The 22,864-nt window shown below is 38.6% G+C and overlaps 1 protein-coding gene and 1 long non-coding RNA gene across 5 annotated transcripts in view; one reads left to right on the plus strand and one right to left on the minus strand.

Annotated features, from left to right (window-relative positions):
- slc2a9l2 (solute carrier family 2 member 9, like 2) overlaps positions 1-22,352 on the minus strand; it is a 157,240-nt gene extending 134,888 nt beyond the window's left edge. The window contains exons 1-4 of one of the 4 annotated variants that reach the window (XM_061932404.2): positions 22,204-22,352; positions 19,678-19,903; positions 19,559-19,613; positions 15,136-15,215 (exon numbers count right to left, since the gene is read on the minus strand). The gene's annotated coding sequence lies outside the window, so the exon portion shown is untranslated. Of the gene's footprint in view, positions 1-6,086; positions 6,503-8,130; positions 8,181-15,135; positions 15,216-19,558; positions 19,614-19,677; positions 19,904-21,523; positions 21,653-22,203 lie in introns of those variants that run through there. The other 3 variants (XM_061932405.2, XM_061932406.2, XM_072912647.1) reach the window with 3 other exon arrangements.
- Positions 8,442-20,134, plus strand: LOC133578194 (uncharacterized). Its single transcript, XR_009811823.2, has 3 exons — positions 8,442-8,677; positions 19,469-19,534; positions 19,756-20,134. It is a non-coding gene; the product is annotated as an uncharacterized lncRNA (long non-coding RNA).
- Positions 22,353-22,864: the final 512 nt, after the last annotated feature.

A 22,864-nucleotide genomic window follows, 5' to 3' on the forward strand; every position in this document is an offset into this window, starting at 1 on the left:
TTGGTCCAATATGGATCTTTCAACATTTTGGGTTGCCAACCCATGACCTAGGCCTACTAGGCTACTGTATCTTAATGCTGGTCAGTATGATGGTTCTTGGAAAAAGCCCATGACCTAGGCCTAGTAGGCTACTGTATCTTAATGCTGGTCAGTATGATGGTTCTTGGAAAAAGCCCATGACCTAGGCCTACTAGGCTACTGTATCTTAATGCTGGTCAGTATGATGGTACTTGGAAAAAGCCCATGACCTAGGCCTACTAGGCTACTGTATCTTAATGGTGGTCAGTATGATGGTTCTTGGAAAAAGCCCATGACCTAGGCCTACTAGGCTACTGTATCTTAATGCTGGTCAATATGATGGTTCTTGGAAAAAGCCCATGACCTAGGCCTGCTAGGCTACTGTATCTTAATGCTGGTCAGTATGATGGTTCTTGGAAAAAGCCCATGACCTAGGCCTGCTAGGCTACTGTATCTTAATGGTGGTCAGTATGATGGTTCTTGGAAAAAGCCCATGACCTAGGCCTGCTAGGCTACTGTATCTTAATGGTGGTCAGTATGATGGTTCTTGGAAAAAGAGTCAGAGATGTTTTCAGTGTCAACAAGCTGGCATTTCACAAGCGCACCACATCGATGATGCAACATTCCTGGAAATCATCCAACATGTTTAAGAGCAGCAAACAAGGTAAAAGTCTATCTTATATGTTAGAGCTGCATAATAAATGTTAGCATGTGTTCATGCTAACAAACACAACTCCTCCTAAGAGTGCATTTTTAAATATTGATGTGTTACATTTTTAAATACATGCAAATGATCATAGTTGTTTAGTTTGGTTCTTTATGTGTTATCTATAACCTGCTTTTTTAACTGTCTTTTTAACTTTTTGTTCTAATTATAAATAATACAAACTGATGTTTACATTGCAAAAGTGCAATTTCAATGTTATTTACAGTACATTCATAAGAAGAGAAAAGGTCATCAGAAAAATCCTTGTTGATTTGAACTACTTGAGGCCATAAAGTCTTTTATCCCATTACAAAATCATCCAACAAATTCATCAATAGTGAAGTGAATTATATTTATATAGCGCTTTTCTCTAGTGACTCAAAGCGCTTTACATAGTGAAAGCCAATATGTAAGTTACATTTAAAGCAGTGTGGGTCAAGTGTCTTGCCCAAGGACACAACGGCAGAGACTAGGATGGCGGAAACGGGGATCGAACCTGGAACCCTCAAGTTGCTGGCACGGCCACTCTACCAACCGAGCTGTAGAGAATTTTTGATCACTAAAATAATCAATAGCTGCTGCCCTTTTTTAATTGAATGTATTTAATATGTCTCTTTTTTTTTTAAACTATTAACTAGCAATTAATCGACAAATCGATAAATCATTTGATTGCTAAAATAATCGATAGCTGCAGCCCTACTATGATTAAATATAACCTATTTAATATATCGGATTCAATGTAAATCAAACATATCTCTTATTTTAAAGAAACTAATAACTAGTGAATAATCACTTGATTCCTAAAATAATCAATAGCTATTATAATTTCAAAAAACTACAAACCCGTTTCCATATGAGTTGGGAAATTGTGTTAGATGTAAATATAAACGGAATACAATGATTTGCAAATCCTTTTCAAGCCATATTCAGTTGAATATGCTACAAAGACAACATATTTGATGTTCAAACTCATAAACTTTTTGCAAATAATCATTAACTTTAGAATTTGATGGCAGCAACACGTGACAAAGAAGTTGGGAAAGGTGGCAATAAATACTGATAAAGTTGAGGAATGCTCATCAAAGACTTATTTGGAACATTCCACAGGTGTGCAGGCTAATTGGGAACAGGTGGGTGCCATGATTGGGTATAAAAGTAGATTCCATGAAATGCTCAGTCATTCACAAACACGGATGGGGCGAGGGTCACCACTTTGTCAACAAATGCGTGAGCAAATTGTTGAACAGTTTAAGAAAAACCTTTCTCAAGCAGCTATTGCAAGGAATTTAGGGATTTCACCATCTACGCTCCGTAATATCATCAAAGGGTTCAGAGAATCTGGAGAGATCACTGCACGCAAGCAGCTAAGCCCGTGACCTTCCATCCCTCAGGCTGTACTGCATCAACAAGCCACATCAGTGTGTAAAGGATATCACCACATGGGCTCAGGAACACTTCAGAAAACCACTGTCAGTAACTACAGTTGGTTGCTACATCTGTAAGTGCAAGTTAAAACTCTCCTATGCAAGGCGAAAACCGTTTATCAACAACACCCAGAAACGCCGTCGGCTTCGCTGGGCCTGAGCTCATCTAAGATGGACTGATACAAAGTGGAAAAGTGTTCTGTGGTCTGACGAGTCCACATTTCAAATTGTTTTTGGAAACTGTGGACGTCGTGTCCTCCGGAACAAAGAGGAAAAGAACCATCCGGATTGTTATAGGCGCAAAGTGTAAAAGGCAGCATGTGTGATGGTATGGGGGTGTATTAGTGGCCAAGACATGGGTAACTTACACATCTGTGAAGGCACCATTAATGCTGAAAGGTACATACAGGTTTTGGGGCAACATATGTTGCCATCCAAGTAACGTTACCATGGACGCCCCTGCTTATTTCAGCAAGACGATGCCAAGCCACGTGTTACATCAACGTGGCTTCATAGTAAAAGAGTGCGGGTACTAGACTGGCCTGCCTGTAGTCCAGACCTGTCTCCCATTGAAAATGTGAAGCCTAAAATAGCAGAAGGGAGACCCCCGGACTGTTGAACAACTTAAGCTGTACATCAAGCAAGAATGGGAAAGAATTCCACCTGAGAAGCTTCAAAAATGTGTCTCCTCAGTTCCCAAACCTTTACTGAGTGTTGTTAAAAGGAAAGGCCATGTAACACAGTGGTGAACATGCCCTTTCCCAACTACTTTGGCACGTGTTGCAGCCATGAAATTCTAAGTTAATTATTATTTGCAAAAAATAAAATAAAGTTTATGAGTTTGAACATCAAATATGTTGTCTTTGTAGCATATTCAACTGAATATGGCTTGAAAAGGATTTGCAAATCATTGTATTCCGTTTATATTTACATCTAACACAATTTCCCAACTCATATGGAAACGGGGTTTGTATTAACTAGCATTAATAGAACAAATTATTCAGTACATTATTTGATTACTATAATAATTGATAGCTGCAGCCCTATTATAATTAAAACTAAATTAAACATATTTTGTATTTAATAAAGAAAACACTACTAACTAGTTCAGTTCAGTTTATTTGGATCATGCATACGATACAATGTAGTGCATCACTTGTTTCACTACAGCACGTCCGAAAAGGAGTAGGAAGAAGCTGAGCTTATTTAATCCTACCCTTTTTCATACCATTGCCATTTTATCCCATTTCCTTGTTCTCTGTAACAGAACAGTGAATAAATAATATACCATAGTTAGTAAACAAATATTAAATAATCTTTATCTAAAATAAAAATAAAGGGTTGAAGATGTTGATCATAATTATTGTTCTATGTGAACACTTGTAGTTTCAACAGTCTCTTAAAGTGAATTATATTTCATTGCTTTGTTAATCCATTCCATCATTTAATCCACATACTGATATGCTCAATGTTTTAAGTGTTGTTCGAGCATAAAATTGTTTTAAATGAGATTTTCCTCTAAGGTTATATTTCTCCTCTTTTGTTGAGAAGAATTGTTGTACATTCTTGGCTAGCAGGTTATCATTTGCTTTGTACGTCATTTTAGCTGTTTGTAAATGCACCAAATCGTTGAATTTCAATAATTGTGATTTAATAAATAAAGTGTTTGTATGTTCTCTGTATCCAACATGACGTATTATTATAAGTGATCTTTTTTGTAACACAGTTAGTGAATGAAGTGTACATTTGAGTTATTTCCACACAATAAGTCAGATATGTAACACTAGTGAGCAGTAAAGAATATGAAGCCATTTTTGGTCTCGCACATGTTTTGCTTTATTGATTATTGACGTGTTTCTTGCTACTTTATGTTGACATGAGATTTCCAGTTCATTTGATCATCTATTATTACAGCCAAAAATGTGTTTTCTTTTACTCTTTCAATATTTAGGATCTGGAATCTTTTCCTCCAGATTTGGTCCAACGTTCACAAAGTACTTATTGAAGCTTTCAACTACTTCCTTCATATTGTCATTTTTGTACATTTCCGTCTAAGAAGTATTTAGGATAGTCCTTTTATCACCATTTTTAATAATGCTATTTAGGATGCCCATGTTGCTCTCATATTGTTGTTCCTCAGGTCCAATAATTGACTGTAATATTATTTTCTACATGTTGGCAGTATGCTGGTTAGCTTCTTCTTCTACGTCTTGTACTTGTCTTATAAATGTTCTATATAGTGTATTCTTCTTTTTGGAAGCATTTCTCAGTCCATTTGTCATCCATGGTTGATTCTTTTTCTTTTGCTTCTTACTAAGTTGTTTCAGTGCACAGTGTTTGTCATAAAGCATCTCCAAGGTATTGAAAAAAATAGCATCTGCTTCATTTCCACGGTAGACTTTGTCCTAACTCTCTCTTCTCACATCATTTTTGAGAGCTGTCATTCTTTGTTCTATACATATTTTTGGAAAAGTCTTTTTGTCATCCATGTTCCTCTTCTTGTAGTTTCCGTGGTAGATGATGAAAACTGGCAGATGATCACTGATGTCGGATATTAGCAGGCCACTTGTGCTATTGTTATCAAACCATTGGTAAAAATATCATCAATAGGTGTGTCCTGAGATTCTTCTTGGCCTTGTGATTTTAGGATATCAACTCAGTTTATACATTGTGTCTATAAAGTCATCTCTGGGCTTTTGTTGGTTTGGGTTCAAAGGTCAATGTTGAAGTCTCTCTATCCTCCTTCAAAACCGCAATAAAAGTTCACCTCCAGGCAGCTACAACCCTAAACTAACACCCTCCCTGGATTGTTAATAATCAAATGTAAACAATCAAATGCAGATACTTTTTCTTATGCCTTCTGATCTCTCTCTCTCTCTCTCTCTCTCTCTCTCTCTCTCTCTCTCTCTCTCTCTCTCTCTCTCTCTCTCTGCCCACTACTTGCTGTCCATATCCTACCAAGTCAGACCTACACTGTTCCAATATCCATTTCTCTGTTCTCAATTGTTGATGACTGATGATAACAACCAAACCTAACATCTCCCCCCCCCCCTTCCACACCCCGGATTGTAAATAATGTAAATAATTCAATGTGATGATCTTGTGTGATGACTGTATTATGATGATAGTATATATCTGTATCATGAATCAATTTAAGTGGACCCCGACTTAAAGAAGTGTAAAAACTTATTGGGGTGTTACCATTTAGTGGTCAATTGTACGGAATATGTACTTCACTGTGCAATCTACTAATAAAAGTCTCAATCAATCAATCAATCAATCAATCAATCCACATAAGGTTATTTTTTGACTGATTTCAGCAAAAGTTGCCCTAATCCAGTTCTCAAACGTATCAATGTTTGACTTTGGCTATCAATACATACAACTGATCAGTACGTTGTTGCTTTTTTCTTGCCATATTTCAATGGTTATGCATTCTAAGATGTTATCAATATCTAGTGACATATTCTTTACCACATTATAGTTTAGGTTGTTCTTCACGTACGCAGCTACTCCCCCTCCGTTCTTGTTGATTCTGTTGATATTGTCATGATCCGTGGTCGGATCATGTTTTGTGTTATCGGTTTGTTTTGGACTCCTTTTAGTTCCTGGTTATGCACTTCCTGAGTTTAGTCACCATGGTTACTTATGATTTTCACCTGCTTCTGTTGTTTGGGACACACCTGTCGCTAATCATCAGATCACTATTTAAGTCCGCCTTTGTTAATCACTCGTCCTGGCTTCATTGTTTGTATCACGCCTGTTACCAAGTAAGTTTTGTATCACGCCTGTTACCAAGTAAGTTTTGTAGTTCCGTGTCATAGCATCGCTGTATGTGATTAGCCTGTCGTGTTTTAGGCACGCCTGCCTTTCTTTTTTCTTGTGTTGCCTGTACTGTTGGTTGTTTGGATTATTTATGTTAATAAACCAAAGCCTACCTTCACGTTTCAAATTTCCTTTTGATTGCAGAAAATGGAGCACTTGTTGAAGCAGCATCCATGTTATCTGGTTCTCTTCGGTTGTCAACTGCTCTTGCGTAGGATGGAGGATGAAGGATGGAGGATGTAAACTCTTCCATTTCCTCTTTGATATTCCCCAGATTGGCGACATCATCAGGCTGGTGTCTCTCCACAACTCTGCTGTTGTCCCATTGGCTGTTATTTTGTTGCATGGCATGTAACTGTTGGCACAGCCATGCATTCTCCTCCATTCATCCGTTCTTTCAACATATTCCATTCCTCTCTTCTAACATATTCTTTTCTGTCTTTGATGACCTGTTCTTGGATAGCTTCAGAGGTCTTTTACTCGGCCAGTCCACTGTTCCTCGGGAGTATTGAGCCTGTTTTGTAGAGCTAGGACTAACTCTTTCAATGTTTCTGCTTCCACCCTTGATAACGCTGTAACCCCTGATAATGCTGTAACCCCTGATTATGCTGTAACCCCTGATAATGCTGTAACCCCTGATAACACTGTAACCCCTGATAACGCTGTAAACCCTGATAACGCTGTAACCCCTGATAACGCTGTAACCCCTGATAACGCTGTAACCCCTGATAACGCTGTAACCCCTGATAACGCTGTAACCCCTGATTATGCTGTAACCCCTGATAACGCTGTAACCCCTGATAACGCTGTAACCCCTGATAACGCTGTAAACCCTGATAACGCTGTAACCCCTGATTATGCTGTAAACCCTGATAACGCTGTAAACCCTGATAACGCTGTAACCCCTGATTATGCTGTAACCCCTGATAATGCTGTAACCCCTGATAACACTGTAACCCCTGATAACGCTGTAAACCCTGATAACGCTGTAACCCCTGATAACGCTGCATTTACCCGTTGACGGCCTCTTGTCGTGCTCATGGTATCTCAGTTAGCGGTGCAGGCTGCGGCTGTGTGGTGGTTTTTGTATTTTTCACGTAATTGTGCAGCAGCCAGTGCTTTCCTGTTGATCACTTATGTGGACCCGAGTTTTTAAAATATGTCCAACTTCTTCGCTTTTGTTGTTTAGCTTTGGGTTGCTAAGCAATGGCTTTGAGCTAGCATTTAGCTAGTTAGCCCCAGCTTTCCGGCGCCTTCGGTTCGCTTATTTGATCCAATCTGTGCTTGAAGTCGGATGTGTTAGCAAGCTGTCTTGTTGCCGTGATCACAATCAGTTGTCGGAAAATTATTTTTTTGATCAAAACCTGTAGTGTGATGCAATTGAGTTTATTCTCTCTTTGAGAGAGCAGAATTAAACGTTAGAAAAGGACAAGAGATCGTATTAGATTGTGTTATTTTGTGCTTGCTATGCCAAAATATAACTACGAAGACCTGGTTGTGCAAATAACTAGTGATTAATCAACCAACTTATTTGATAGAGTACTTAATTAAAACTACATCAAACATACATTTTATTTTTTAAAAAACACTATTAACTAACGATTAATCGAACAAACTAATCAGTAGATTATTTGATTCCTATAATAACCGATAGCTGCAGACCTAATATAATTTCAACTAAATTAATCATATTTCTTATTTAATAAAGAAAACACTAATAACTAGTGATTAATCAAAGAAATTATTCGATAGCACTTCATAGAAACTACATCAAACATACATCTTTTTTTTTTTTAACTACTAACTACAGATTAATCTAACAAACTAATCAGTAGATTATTAGATTATTATAATAATTATTGAGAGTTGCAGCCCTATTATAATTCAAACTAAATCAAACATGTTCTTTGTTCATGAAAAATAAAACAGTGAAGGTTTCTGTGTGACTTTTATGTGACGCTGACTTCACCATGCAGTAAAATAGATCTTAGGAGCGCCAATAAAAGTTTATTCTAAGATCAAAGTGACAAAAGTGAACACCTGCATGTGAAAAGAAGGAAGTTGGTGGTGCACAGAACTGTATTAGTCATTGCTAAGTGCTAAGTAAGTATAATGATGATGGAAAAGTGAAATCATGAATTTCTTGGCAGTACTCACCCTCATGCGTCCTTGCAGAAGTTGGACTAACTCGCCTAAGTCTACCTGCCTGGGATTCTGTCAAGGCTCCACCAATCATTAACTCCCTCTATCTATGACAGCAGGCAGCTTGGAGTGAAGCCTCCTCCCCTTCATTCAACTCCCTGCAACTCTGGCTACGATAAGGCTCACTGTTTGGCAGCTTGGAGTGAAGCCTCCTCCCCTTCACTCAACTCCCTGCAACTCTGGCTAGGATAAGGCTCACTATTTGGCAGCAGCTGAGCACGACCAACAAATGGCAGCAACATGTGGCGCATCTGTGCGCCACATGTTGCTGCAAAACCAGCAAAGAAAGAGAAAGATCTTCCTGGTGTGAACACGTCAGCGATATATGATCTGTGCAAGGAGGATCAGCAGGCTGAGACGTTTCCTTGCCAGGACCCGCGCTCCGTTCTTCATAACACCAACAACATGGCGTAGTTGAGGACTGTTCTTCCTACCGTGGGACGCGGGAGTACTCCCTTGCTGCTGGTCCATGTTGCACCAGTCTTGTCTATGGACACCAGAGGTGGGTAGAGTAGCCAGAAATTGTACTCAAGTAAGAGTACTGTTACTTTAGAGATTTATTACTCAAGTAAAAGTAAGGAGTAGTCACCCAAATATTTACTTGAGTAAAAGTAAAAAGTATGTTGTGAAAAAACTACTCAATTACTGAGTAACTGATGAGTAACATACACACTCATATATATATATATATATATATATATATATATATATATATATATACACACACACACACACACACACACACACACACACACACACACACATATATATATATATATATATATACATATATATATATATATATGTCTTAATAAGGTTATCCAAAAAATAGTGCTCGATACCGTAGTAGAGCGCAATATATGTATGTGTGGGGAAAAAAAATCACAAGACTATTTCATCTCTACAGGCCTGTTTCATGAGGGGGGTTCCCTCAATCATCAGGAGATTTTAATGGGAGCATTCACATACCATGGATTATATAGGGCACAGAGTGGGTGGGTACAGGCTGGTGTAGGGGCGTGGTGATTGGCTCATGTGTTACCTAGGAGGTGTTTCCGTCTGTGGCGGCATGCTGTTACAATTTCGCTGCGCTTGTTGAGGGATGACAGGTCTGGACGGTAAATAATAAACAGTTTCTCTTTCAAGCATAGGTTGCATCTTTTATTACCACTATTGTAAGGTGTGCTGGATGCAAGAATTTGCCATGTTATTGAATATTCAACATTATTGTCTTTGAGGTCCCAAATGTGTTTGCTGAGTTCTGGGGTATTCCGCAGGCTTTGGTTCCTGAAAGAAGCCTTGTGATTGTTCCATCTGGTTTTGAACTCTCCCTCGGTTAATCCTACATATGTGTCGGATGTGTTAATGTCCTTGCGTGTTACCTTAGATTGGTAGACAACTGATGTTTGTAAGCACCCCCCGTTGAGAGGGCAATCAGGTTTCTTTCGACAGTTGCAGCCTTTGTTGGTTTTGGAGTCGCTCTGTCCGGGGGCCGACGGCTCATTTGCAATTGTTTTGTTGTGGTTTGAGATGATTTGTCGTATATTGTTCATACAGCTGTAGCTCAATTTAATGTTGTTCTTGTTGAATACTTTTCTTAGGGTGTTGTCTTTGGGAAAGTGTTTGTCAATCAGATTGAGGAATTTGTGTCCAATGTTAGTTGAGACGTTTTTGCTGTATGGGGGGTTGTACCAGATGATGTCGTTTCGTTTTCTGTTCTTTTTCGGTTGGTTTCCTGGCGTGGGTTCATAGGTGAGGGTGAAATTGTATCCGCTTTCATCAAGGGCTTTTTGGTACGGGGGGGTTGCTTGGTCAAATTCAGCTTTGCTAGATGACAGCATCGATAGCCTTTTATTAATTCCGGTAGGTATTCTTTTCGTGGTGGTGGGTGGGTGGTTGCTGTCATGGTGCACGTATTGGAGTGTTGTGTTGGGTTTCGTGAATGGTTGGTAGCTGTTATTTCTCAGGTTGAAAGTGACGTCAAGGAAGTTGACGGTTTGCTTGTTGGCTTCAATCGTGATCCGTAGGCCGTTCTCTTTGAAAATTTGGCATATGCGCTTCTTGGTATTCTCGCTGCTCCTTGGCGAGGCGCGACATACTGCCAGTCCGTCATCACGGTAAATACCAAGGTTCAGATTGAGGCTAGCGAGCTGGGAGAGGAGGAAACTCCCAACGAGTTCACACGTTTCTGCTCCGTCAAAACTTCCCATAGTGACGTCAAATGTTGCATTGTTCTTTTTTTGCCATGGTGTACTGTTGTGGATGAGAATGGAGTTTTTTGCGTGGATGATGATGTTTCTTTCGTTGCCTGTGATTGAGTCGTAGTCTGAGGCGAAGTCTAGTGCTTGAGTCAGTATATATATATATATATATATATATATATATATATATATATATATATATATATATATATATATATATATACACACATATATATATACAGTATATAATTTATATTTATTATTTTGCCGTTTTTGTTTACATGTTAAAAGTGTTTTAATGAATATACATGCATGTTTAACACATATAGATTCCTTTCTTTCATGAAGACAAGAATATAAGTTGGTGTATTACCTGATTCTGATGACTTGCATTGATTGTAATCAGACAGTAGTGATGATAACGTCCACGTTTTCAAATGGAGGAGAAAAAAAGTTCCTCCTTTCTGTCTAATACCACATGAAAGTGGTTGGTTTTTGGCATCTTATTTGTCCAGCTTCCATATTCGTTTTTATACACTTTACAAGAAATACATTGGCGTCAAACTCCGTAGCTTGCTAGCTTGTTTGCGCTGGCTTTCGGAGACTCTTGTTTTGAAAGCGCACGCGCGATGGAGCGTCACTTTTATTGTGAAGACAGGAACTGTGCAGTCAGTCTTTAGGCTTTTGACGGGATGTACGGTTGAAATAAAAAAGGGTCTTTTTTCCTTCACACTTTTGATTGATTGATTGAAACTTTTATTAGTAGATTGCACAGTACAGTACATATTCCGTACAATTGACCACTAAATGGTAACACCCCAATAAGTTTTTCAACTTGTTTAAGTCAGGTCATGTGACCGCCTGGCTCTGTTTGATTGGTCCAACGTCACCAGTGACTGCATCTGATTGGTGGAACGGAGTGAACGTCACCAGTGACTGTATTTGTTGAAACGCAGGCACTATGAAGGTCTGTCTGACAGACCAAAACAAACAAAGCGTGCATTAACAGATGGATAAAAATTAGTAGCGAGTAGCGAGCTGAATGTAGATAAAAGTAGCGGAGTAAAAGTAGCGTTTCTTCTCTATAAATATACTCAAGTAAAAGTAAAAGTATGTTGCATTAAAACTACTCTTAGAAGTACAATTTATCCCAAAAGTTGCTCAAGTAGATGTAACGGAGTAAATGTAGCGCGTTACTACCCACCTCTGATGGACACGTGGCTTGTCCACATGCACAACATGTAAAAGGCAGAGCTTCACATAAGACGTCTTCCAATGTTCCCACACATGACTTGCAGAGGAAAAAGTAGTCCCTGTCAGGTCTCAGGTCTTGCTGCTATCTGGGACGCACAGCAGCTGCTTTTGTGGCTAAAAGAGTGATAACCCGGGGCCGTTTGTCGCTCATCAATGATTGCTTTATTCTCACTAAAATGCCTGCCTGGGTAGAAAACAAAAGTTTTGTATGGAGGGGAATCCCCTGAAGAGAGTGCAAAATAGGGGTGTCAAAAAAATGGATTGTCAGATTAATCGCCATTCTTATTTGTAACAATTCGTAAATTATTATTATTATTATTTTTTTTTTTCTCAAACATTTTCTCAGACATTGAAACAATGTTGACAACTTGATGAAGTCGGTCCTGACGTTGAGCAACTCAAACACAACATTGAAACAACATGCTTTTTGACGACGTTTCATCAATGTTGGATTCTGACGTCAATTGGACCATTGAATTGTGGTCAGTTCCCGACCATTATGCTACAACACAAATACAACGTTGAAACAAGATGCTCTTTGACGATGTTTTATCAATGTCAGGTTGTGACGTTGACTTGACTTGACCAGACCAATTCTTTTGCAACGTTGCTTCAAAGTCAGTTTTAAAGGACATCTATTTGACATTGTATCAATGTCTTGTGCCTGCTGGGTCAGACAAATGATATCGTAGATGTAGATGATCTATATCTGCTGTACACATTTACTTTACACAAGAGAAGTGTTGGATACTTCTATTGTTGTCTTATTTGTATTTGACTTTATTAAATGTTTGGCTAGAATTTTATGAAACAAAACCGGTTTTCTTTGAAGTAATATCGAACTTGATCAGAGCTGCTTATCTATTTTATGGATGAGTGTAATTCATCATAGAACTGGCATCCAATATTATTTAAAAAAAAGGATCGGTTCTGAATGGAATCGTTACTCCTAAGAAAGGAAGCGAATCGTGTGCTGCCCAAAGATTCAGAGCCATAGTGCAAAATTCCCATGAAGTAAGAGAACACTTCCAAAACTCTGTGGCTGAAAAAAGAATACCAAGTGTGCTCTGTGGGCTGATATAGTGTCAGTAATGAAACTAAGACGTTAGGGGTCACAACCTCTGAGAGACAGTCTTTCTCAAGCTTGGAGCCTCGGAAACACAAGTCTTACATTTCCCATTGTGAGTCATGGCAGCAGGAAAACAGTTTCAAGTTAAAGTTAAGTTCAAGTAGCAATGATTGTCACACACACACACACACACACACACTAGGTGTGGTGAAATGCATTTGACCCATCCCCTTGTTCACCCCCTGGGAGGTGAGGGGAGCAGTGGGCTGCAGCGGTTCTGCGCCCGGGAATCATTTTTGGTGATTTAACCCCCAATTCCAAGCCTTGATGCTGAGTGTCAAGCAGGGAGGCAATGGCTCCCATTTTTATAGTCTTTGGTATGACTCGGCCAAGATTAAAGGGGAAGTGGAGTAATGAAGGACAGCCAATCAAATGCTATTCCATTTCAGATGAGGAAGTCAGTAGTCCCCGCCAAAAACAAAACCAGATTGTGTGGCTTTAACATCTTCCACATGATAATATGTGTACATTTGACTTTTACTCCTATGATGCCATCAGCAGGGGTGTCATCGATCGTGACATCACTACTCTAAGTTAAATCTGTTTTTCCCGCATGGTTCCCTAAACCTTGGCTTTGTCTGTCCACAACTGATTACAACACGTGAGACAAACACTTTATATTTCTGGTTATTGTGACCATGTGTGTTTGGAATCATTTACAGCAGGGAGGGGTGTCAAACTGCTTTTCATTGAGGGCCACATGGCAGTTATGGATGCCCTCAGAGGGCCGCTTTTAACAATGAGTAATATATGAATATACATACATACATACACACACACACACACACACACACACACACACACACATATATATATATATATATATATATATATATATATATATATATATATATATATATATATATATATATATATATATATATATATATATATATATACATATATATATATATATATGTCTTAATTAGATTATCCAAAAAATAGTGCTCGATACCGTGGTAGAGCGCAATATATGTATGTGTGGGAAAAAAATATATATATATACACACATTTATATATATATATATACACACACATATATATATATATATAAATACACACACATATATATATATATATATATATATATATACACACGTAAATATATACATATACATACATACATATATATATATATATATATATATATATATATATATAGTACATTAACAATATTTTTTTAACATAAGCTGCAAAAAAAATATATATATATATTTTATTTTAAAAACTGGCAGCTCAATCATCAGAATTTTACAGTAAAAGCAGTGTTTTCTTTACAGCATATAAAAAAATGGAATGGAGAAACAATAGCACTGTTTTAGCGGTAAAATTCAGGTAACAGAGCTGCCAGTTTGTTTGTTTTTTACCGTAAAATCTTGTTGTTTTAATGGTTTTTTGTTTGTTTTTGAATGTTTTAGTGTCTTACTGTATATGGAAAAAAACAGTACCAAAGTTGATTTTACGCTAAAAAAAAACTCAGCCGGCGGACTTTAACCGTAAAATCAATGTAAAATTTTACAGTCTACAATTTGATTGATAATTTGTTTTGACATCGTGAGTCGAGCAGATATTTAAATACAGTATTTATCTTTATATGTATATATATATATATATATATATATATATATATATATATATATATATATATATATATATATATATATATATATATATAATATTTTTTTGTTTTTTTTATTTTTATTTTTTTGAATACATGATAAGATAATATTTTGATTTTGATAATATTGAATTTTAAGAGATATGCAATTGCATGCAGTACATTATTTTTTTATGTCAAAAGGGGAATAAAAAATATATTTAGTAGATAAAAGATGAAGCATTATATTAACATACAGTATGATATTTCCAGGCTTTCGCGGCCACATAAAATAAAGTGGCGGGCCAGATTTGGCCCCCGGGCCTTGAGTTTGACACTTGTGATTTAAGCCTTTATCGTGTCCATGAAATAAATTGGCCATGTATCTGATATTAATGAGAACTGTTGTTGATGAGAAAAAAAGCTTTTTCTTGTTTAAAAGCTACGTACAATAATAACTGCTCTTTGTTCATGCATATAATAAATATGAATAAAGTATTTGTTAGTATTCATGAAATCAATGTATTCTTGGTTGCCAAAAAGTGATTCAATGTAATACTTAGTTATTGACACGTCTCATCATTATTAGATTACCCTTAAGAGAGCTACATATATGATAATAATGTACATACTGTACTGTTTACGTGTTGAAGTACCCTTTAAAAAGCTGAAACCACAACTTATGTTTGCCAAATTGATTCAAAGAAATATTGTGCTATTGAGCGCAGTCTAGTCATTTATGCCCTGATGAGATGTGGAAGTGAATTGGGAAAACTTACCGGACTTGTGAATCTAGCAGATTCCTCAACAGGAGTAACGGCAGGCGTGCCACAATCACATGACAACTAATTCAATTGACCTGGGAAATAGAGGAGGAGGGCTCAGGATTGAAGATGCAGACAAAATCCCACTTTTGGGTATTTTTGTCAACTATTAAGAATAATGGAGTTGTCAACATTGCAGCTGTCATTAAAGCAGTATCAACATCAAATGTGTAGTAATACAGGATATCCTCAAAAGTCCCTCGGTTAAAGTTGTTCTCATTTTAAAAACGTTTTCAATCGTAATAATAAATAACATACAGTATGTGCAGCTAAAATATACAAAGACTTACCACTAGGGATGGGAACTGTTCACCGGTATCTGGGAATCAATACCGGTACTCAACAGTATCCATTTTTGGTACTTTAGTGTATGCAAATAAGTATGGATTGTTCTTTAAATTAAAAAAAATCATTTTATTCCATTTTCTGTACTTTAGAGTGTGTTGATAAATATTAATTGTTTCTTATTTTTAAAAACAACTTATTTTATTCCATTTTTGGTACTTAAGTGTGTGTTAATAAATGTTCATTGTTTTTGATGAAAAAAATATATTTGTATTTTGTTTTTGGTATTTAAGTGTGTGTTTTGAAATACTGATTGTAAGATGCATCCTCAGATGCTCTGGGACACATCATCAGTGATATGCCGGAGATCACCAGGGCTTTCGGGTCTTTCAACATCATACCCTCTCCCTCAGGTGACCCAGCCAGGGTTGATCAGACCCCAGCTTGTGTCCCAGTTCGCTCCTCCTGATCCAAAGCCATCTAGAGGCTCTCTCTGCTGCCTCCATGGTGGCCTTGATGGCCTTCCTTTTCCCATCACCTGTGATGCCAAGTAGTGTGAACACCTTGCACAGTGAGCGACCAGCAAAGCCTCTACACCCAACTTCAATGGACTCACAGTGTGCCTTCCGGCCTCCTCTGCGGCATTGCTGGACTAGTTCCTGGTATTTTGACCGCTTCCGCTCGTTTGCCTCCTCTATGCGATCCTCCCGAGGAACTGTCAGCTCTATCAGTAGCACCTGCTGTGAAGATACTGATGTAAGCAAAATGTCTGGCCTCAACGAAGTTGTTGTGACGTAGTCTGGAAACTGGAGCTGCTTGCCCAAGTCCACTCGAAGATCCCAGTCCAATGCTGAGGTGAGGAGCCTAGCTGCTGGTTTGGGCTGTGACTGTGGCTGCTCTCCAGGCCTGATAAAGGCAATTCTCCTCTTGCCAAGTTGTTGCTTGCTGCTGTTGTTTTTGGCCACGGCTTTAGCTATGGCTTCAGCAACGGTCTTCAGCACTTGGTCATTCCGCCAGCGGTAGCGGCCTTCCCCCAGAGCTTAAGAGCAGCTGCTTAGGATGTGCTCCAGCGAGCCTTTCTTGGAGCACAGCACACAGACTGGAGAGTCATTCATGCCCCAGAGATGGAGATTGGCTGAGCTGGGTAGGACGTCGTAGGCAGCTTGAACCATGGACTTAATGCGCTGGGGTTCAGCCAGCCTGATCTCAGACCAGGTCACCCTCCTCTCCAGTGCACCCTCCCACCTTGTCCATGCTCCCTGCTGCTGCATACCCACCATCCTGCTGGTTCGTTCCTCCTCAACCTCTGCACGCACCTCCTTCAGGACTAGCTGGCGTTTGTCCTTACCACGTGTCTTCTCATAGTGAGGTTGGGGGAAGACTCCCAGTCCGGCACGGCCTGTTGTCACCGTGCCCACCAGGGCTCTGTGTCTCAGCCGAGACTCAGCTACCTCCAGGCTTACCTGAGCCCTCCACTTTCTGCCAGCTCGCACCACGATGCCCGCTGATGCCACTTTAGAGTCCTTGGAGTCACGATAGAGCAAAGCCTCTCGAGTGCGAGAGACCCTGAACTCCTCGTCCAGGCTACTAAAAGAAAGCTGGAGCTTGTTGGTCTTCCCATACTGTGCTGTGCTGCGCGGAAGGCCCATCCATCGGCGGAGATAGCTGCTGATCTTCTTCTCCAGAGTCTCCACTGTTGACAGAGGAACCTCATACAACATCAGAGGCCACAGTAAGACGCCATGCTGGTAAATCCACGCCTTAAACCAGCCAGGTAATCCAGACTTGTCTACAGCCGATAACCACGTCTCCAGTTCCTTGATGGTCATTCGGATTGCTGCAGTATCCCTGAGACTACAGTCGAAGACCTTGCCCACGCTCTTGACCGGTTTCTCTGTGATAGATGGGATTGATGTGCCATCCACAAAGAAGCAGAACTAGTCTGCCAGTTTTCCCTTCTTCAGAACCATCGACCTGGATTTAGTTGGTTTAAAGCTAGTTCTTGCCCAGGAGATGAGCTTTTCCAGGCCCTGGAGTATCCATCTTGCGCTGGGCACCGATGTAGCTGTGACAGTATGATCATCCATAAAGGCTCTGATGTGGGGCTGTCGAGTTCTTGACTTCGACAGAGGGGCTCTGCATTCCGTTTCAGCTGCCCTGACTACCATGTTCATGGCTAGGGCAAAGAGGCAAACTGAGATTGTACACCTAGTTATAATGCCCTTTTCAAGCCTGTGCTAATCTGATGTTATGCTCCCGGAAGTGACCCTGAGCCTGAAGTTTTCGTAGCCATTCAGGATGAGATCCTTAATCTTCTTGGGTACATGGTGTCAGTCCAGGGTAATCTCCACGAGCTTGTGGGGTATGGAGCCGTACGCATTGGCAAGGTCAAGCCAAAGCCCAGCAAGGTCTCCCTTACCCTCCCGCGCCTCCCTGATCAGCCGGGAAATTACACCGGTGTGTTTCAGGCATCCTGACACACCTGGGAATCCACCTTTCTGAACCGAGGTGTCAATGTAGGCATTATTGAGGAGGAAGTCAGTCAGCCTTCTGGAAAGGATGCTGAAGATCTTTCCCTCAACGCTAATTAGCGAGATGGTCCTGAACTGCTCCAGCTTGGTGGAATTCTTTTCTTTAGGTATCCAAACACCCTCAGCCTGCCTCCACTGGTGTGCAACAGTTCCTCTGTGCCAAATCACTCGCAGGATCCTCCAAAGGTTTTTAAGAAGTTCCGGGCATCGCTTGAACACCTTGTAGGGTACTTCACTGGGTCCAGGAGCTGAACTGGCTCTGGCTGCAGTAACAACCTCCTGGATTTCCTTCCTGGTGGGCTCGCTGGTGATGAAATTGATAGTGGGAGATGGTATGTCCAATAAGGCACTGAGGGGCCCGACCTCTTTCTCCTTTCCAGGGTCGCTCAGGTTGTTTTTCAGTAAGTTGTTAACTTCTTCTTTGGAGCAAACTAGACGCCCACTGCACTTCTGCCCCAACAGCTGTTTGATCAATCCAAATGGATCAGCTATGAATGTGGTTCGCTTCCTGGCTCTCTCTCTCTCTCTCTCTCTCTCTCTCTCTCTCTCTCTCTCTCTCTCTCTCTCTCTCTCTCTCTCTCTCTCTCTCTCTCCTGTGCCATTCGGCTCTATGTAGGGTCCTCACTTTCTTCCTGCTGATTGTTATTGGGAAAAAAATCTATTTTTTTCCCCCATTTTCTTTACTTCAGTGTGCATTGATTTCTTATTCCATTTTTGGTACTTTAGTGTATGTTAATAAATATTAATTGTTTAAAAAAAAAACATTTTATTCAATTTTCAGTAATTTAGTGTGTGTTGATAAATATTAATTGTTTTTTATTTGAAAAAAACAAATTTTATTCCATTTTCGGTACTTTAGTGTGAGTTAATAAATGTTTTTAATTTAAAAAAATATATATTATTTTATTCTCCGTATTTAAGTGTGTGTTATTAAATAATAATTGTTATTGAAAAAAAAAATCTTTTTTTTTCTTCCCATTTTCTGTACTTTAGTGTGTGTTGATTTTTTTCTTCCATTTTCGGTACTTTAGTGTATGTTAATAAATAGTAATTGTTTATGATCAAAGAAAATCTAATTTTATTCCATTATTGTACTTAAGTGTGTGTTAATAAATATTTGTTTTGGATTGAAAAAAAATCCAATTTTATTCTATTGTTGGTACTTCAGTGTGTGTTAATAAATATTAATTGTTTTTTTAAATTAATATATATATATATATATATATATATATATATATATATATATATATATATATATATATATATACATATTTATAAGAAAATACTTCACTTTCAGTGAATTCTAGCTATATATATTTTTTTTTTTAAATTATATATATATATAAACATACAGTATATATGTATGTATATATATATATATATATATATATATATATACACACATACTGTATATATATATGAAATACTTGACTTGGTGAATTCTAGCTGTAAATATACTCCTCCCCTCTTAGCCACGCCCCCAACCACGCCCCCGCCCCAGACCACGCCCCCCACCTCCCGAAATCGGAGGTCTCAAGGTTGGCAAGTATGCTCTATCTTACCGTTTCCGCAGCGCCTTCTCAATTTCATGGTCTTGCTCTGTCTGCAGCCTCTCCACTGCAAGAGATGGCTTAAACTTAACAATATTGTAATGTCACATTGTAGAATCTACGTTCCTTACATTCAACATCAAGCTTGCACATCGCATCTTTGAAACGTTCCATGAGGTATTTGTGACTTGTCGCTTTAATTTGAATAGTCTCCTCGGAAGACGCCATCAGCGCCTGGACAGAGACCTTGGCAGCCTGGACAGAGGCCTTGTGGTTGATGGAGAAATCGCCATTTATTTTGTTCTCCACCACCTGCCATTGGCGTGGCTCCAATTGGTCCAAGACCTGTTGAAAGTCCTGTTCAACACAAGTAAATACACACAGCAATCATGTTCAACACAAGTAAATACACACAGCAATCATGTTCAACACAAGTAAATACACACAGCAATCATAGTGTATATATGGCATGATAAGTGCAGTAACAGAGGAGTGATGAATGTGTGAAAATATGTCCTGGTCTTATTCTTTTATTTCTGATTTGTAACATGACACCAAGTTTGTGTGTTTTTTTATATACATACACATACATACACATATATACATATATATATATATATATATATATATATATATATATATATATATATATATATATATATATATATATATATATATATATATATATATATATATAAAACATCTCAACTAACATTGGACACAAATTCCTCAATCTGATTGACAAACACTTTCCCAAGGACAACACCCTAAGAAAAGTATTCAACAAGAACAACATTAAATTGAGCTACAGCTGCATGAACAATATACGACAAATCATCTCAAACCACAACAAAACAATTGCAAATGAGCCGTCGGCCCCCAGACAGAGCGACTCCAAAGGCTGTAACTGTCGAAAGAAACCTGATTGCCCTCTCAACGGGGGGTGCTTACAAACATCAGTTGTCTACCAATCTAAGGTAACACGCAAGGACATTAACACATCCGACACATATGTAGGATTAACCGAGGGAGAATTCAAAACCAGATGGAACAATCACAAGGCTTCTTTCAGGAACCAAAACCTGCGGAATACCACAGAACTCAGCAAACACATTTGGGACCTCAAAGACAATAATGTTGAATATTCAATAACATGGCAAATTCTTGCATCCAGCACACCTTACAATAGTGGTAATAAAAGATGCAACCTATGCTTGAAAGAAAAACTGTTTATTATTTACCGTCCAGACCTGTCATCCCTCAACAAGCGCAGCGAAATTGTAACAGTATGCCGCCACAGACGGAAACACCTCCTAGGTAACACATGAGCCAATCACCACGCCCCTACGCCAGCCTGTACCCACCCACTCTGTGCCCTATATAAACCATGGTATGTGAATGCTCCCATTAAAATCTCCTGATGATTGAGGGAACCCCCCCTCATGAAACAGGCCTGTAGAGATGAAATAGTCTTGTGATTTTTTTCCCCACACATACATATATTGCGCTCTACTACGGTATCGAGCACTATTTTTTGGATAACCTTATTAAGACATATATATATATATATATATATATATATATATATATATATATATATATATATATATATATATACACATATATACACATATATACATACACACACATATATATATACACATACATATATATACAAAAGAGGACGTATGGTCAGTCTAGCTTCCAGTTGTTACTTCTATGTGCACTAGTAACGACACCTGCCGGCGGAAACGGAACTGCCTGTAACCATAGCAACGGTTCAAACAACATGCAGAAACACATTTCAGCTTCCCAAACGACACATATGAAATATAAATAACAAAAATGATCTCCTACAATTGCACAACTATGCAACATCCCCGTTATCTGGAAGTTTGTCTACAACCTATAATGTTTACAGCTGAAACCTTTATTGTGAAAGTCTGTTCCTTACTGCTGTAACAAGATGTCACTAACCGGAAGTAGAGGAAATGCCGGTGTTCGACCAAGAGGACAAATAAACAAGGGCTAAACTGAGAATTAATAGTTTTCTACGTCCAGTTATTATCAAGATTATAGTCTATAACCCTTCTCACAACACAACCCATGACGTACTGAGTCACCGAGCTCATTTTCAGCCTGGCTTTATTCCAACATCCGGAATTCCCATCATGCATTGCTTCAAAACTACGGTGATGTCCAAAAACATAACAGAAGGTTGATTTGAATATATGTCATGTTTATGAGGGTATTCTATTAAAGTAAATATCCACATTTATTACGTTTAATGAATGAATACATCCAAACACGTACATATGTTTTATGGGCAGGAAGAATTAACAGTTACCATGAATTGACTAACCGCGACTTAAACTAGTTGACATACTTACAACGATTTAGTGGTCAATTGTACGGAGTCTGGACTGTACTATGTAATCTACTAATAAAAGTTTCTATCAATTAAAGATACAATTGTGGTTATCTTCCAAAAAACTCCTTTAAGTCTCAACACAGAAGAGGCTAACTGTCCTTTTGCACGCATGATAAAGTGATAAATAATGTCAAAACTCGCAGCGATACAATAAGATCAAGTACGATTTTCTGTCACCTGTCATTTAAAGTTGAAACAATTTGTAAAGACAATAATTCCTACTTACCTCATTAGATGCTTCCATCCTGATTGTCGTGTGGAGAGAAAAGTGTGGAGAGAAAGCTAAACTTGAGTGTCACCCATTTATAGTCTATAGCTTGTCTGCTGACATCAAAGACATAATACAGAAATGATAATAAACAATATTACACTCCATATACCAATAATATTTATATGGTCTTTGTGATGTTATTACCAATAATATTTATGTGGTCTTTGTGATGTTATGTGCCAGGGAATATAAGAACTACACTACCCAGCATGCAACAGACATGATGAGCATGCGCGGTAGCCCTAGAAGTGTTGTATGTCCCATGCCGGCAGCTAGAATGTTATGAGCACGCTTTATGCGTAAACTTTAATAAGTCAGCCAACACGCCTCGTCTGCATCTTTTATGACTAGACAAGTCAACACATATATTTGCAAGGCCATTTTCAAGAAGGATATTTAAAGAGAAACTACATCTTGTGGGACCATGTCGGCAAACCCCGGAAGCTCGAATGGTTTCTACAGATTGTGAGTTCAGATATTTTATTTCTTCAGTTTTTTTCACGTTTAATGTGTTTTTTTTTGCATTTGAATTTTGACAGTACCACATAAGATATGTTTTAATTGCTGATGCAAATTTATTGTTTTTTTAAATGTGCAAGAAAATAACCCGTTTTGT

This window comes from Nerophis lumbriciformis, linkage group LG38 (assembly GCF_033978685.3).
Source record: "Nerophis lumbriciformis linkage group LG38, RoL_Nlum_v2.1, whole genome shotgun sequence".
Lineage (NCBI taxonomy): Eukaryota > Metazoa > Chordata > Actinopteri > Syngnathiformes > Syngnathidae > Nerophis > Nerophis lumbriciformis.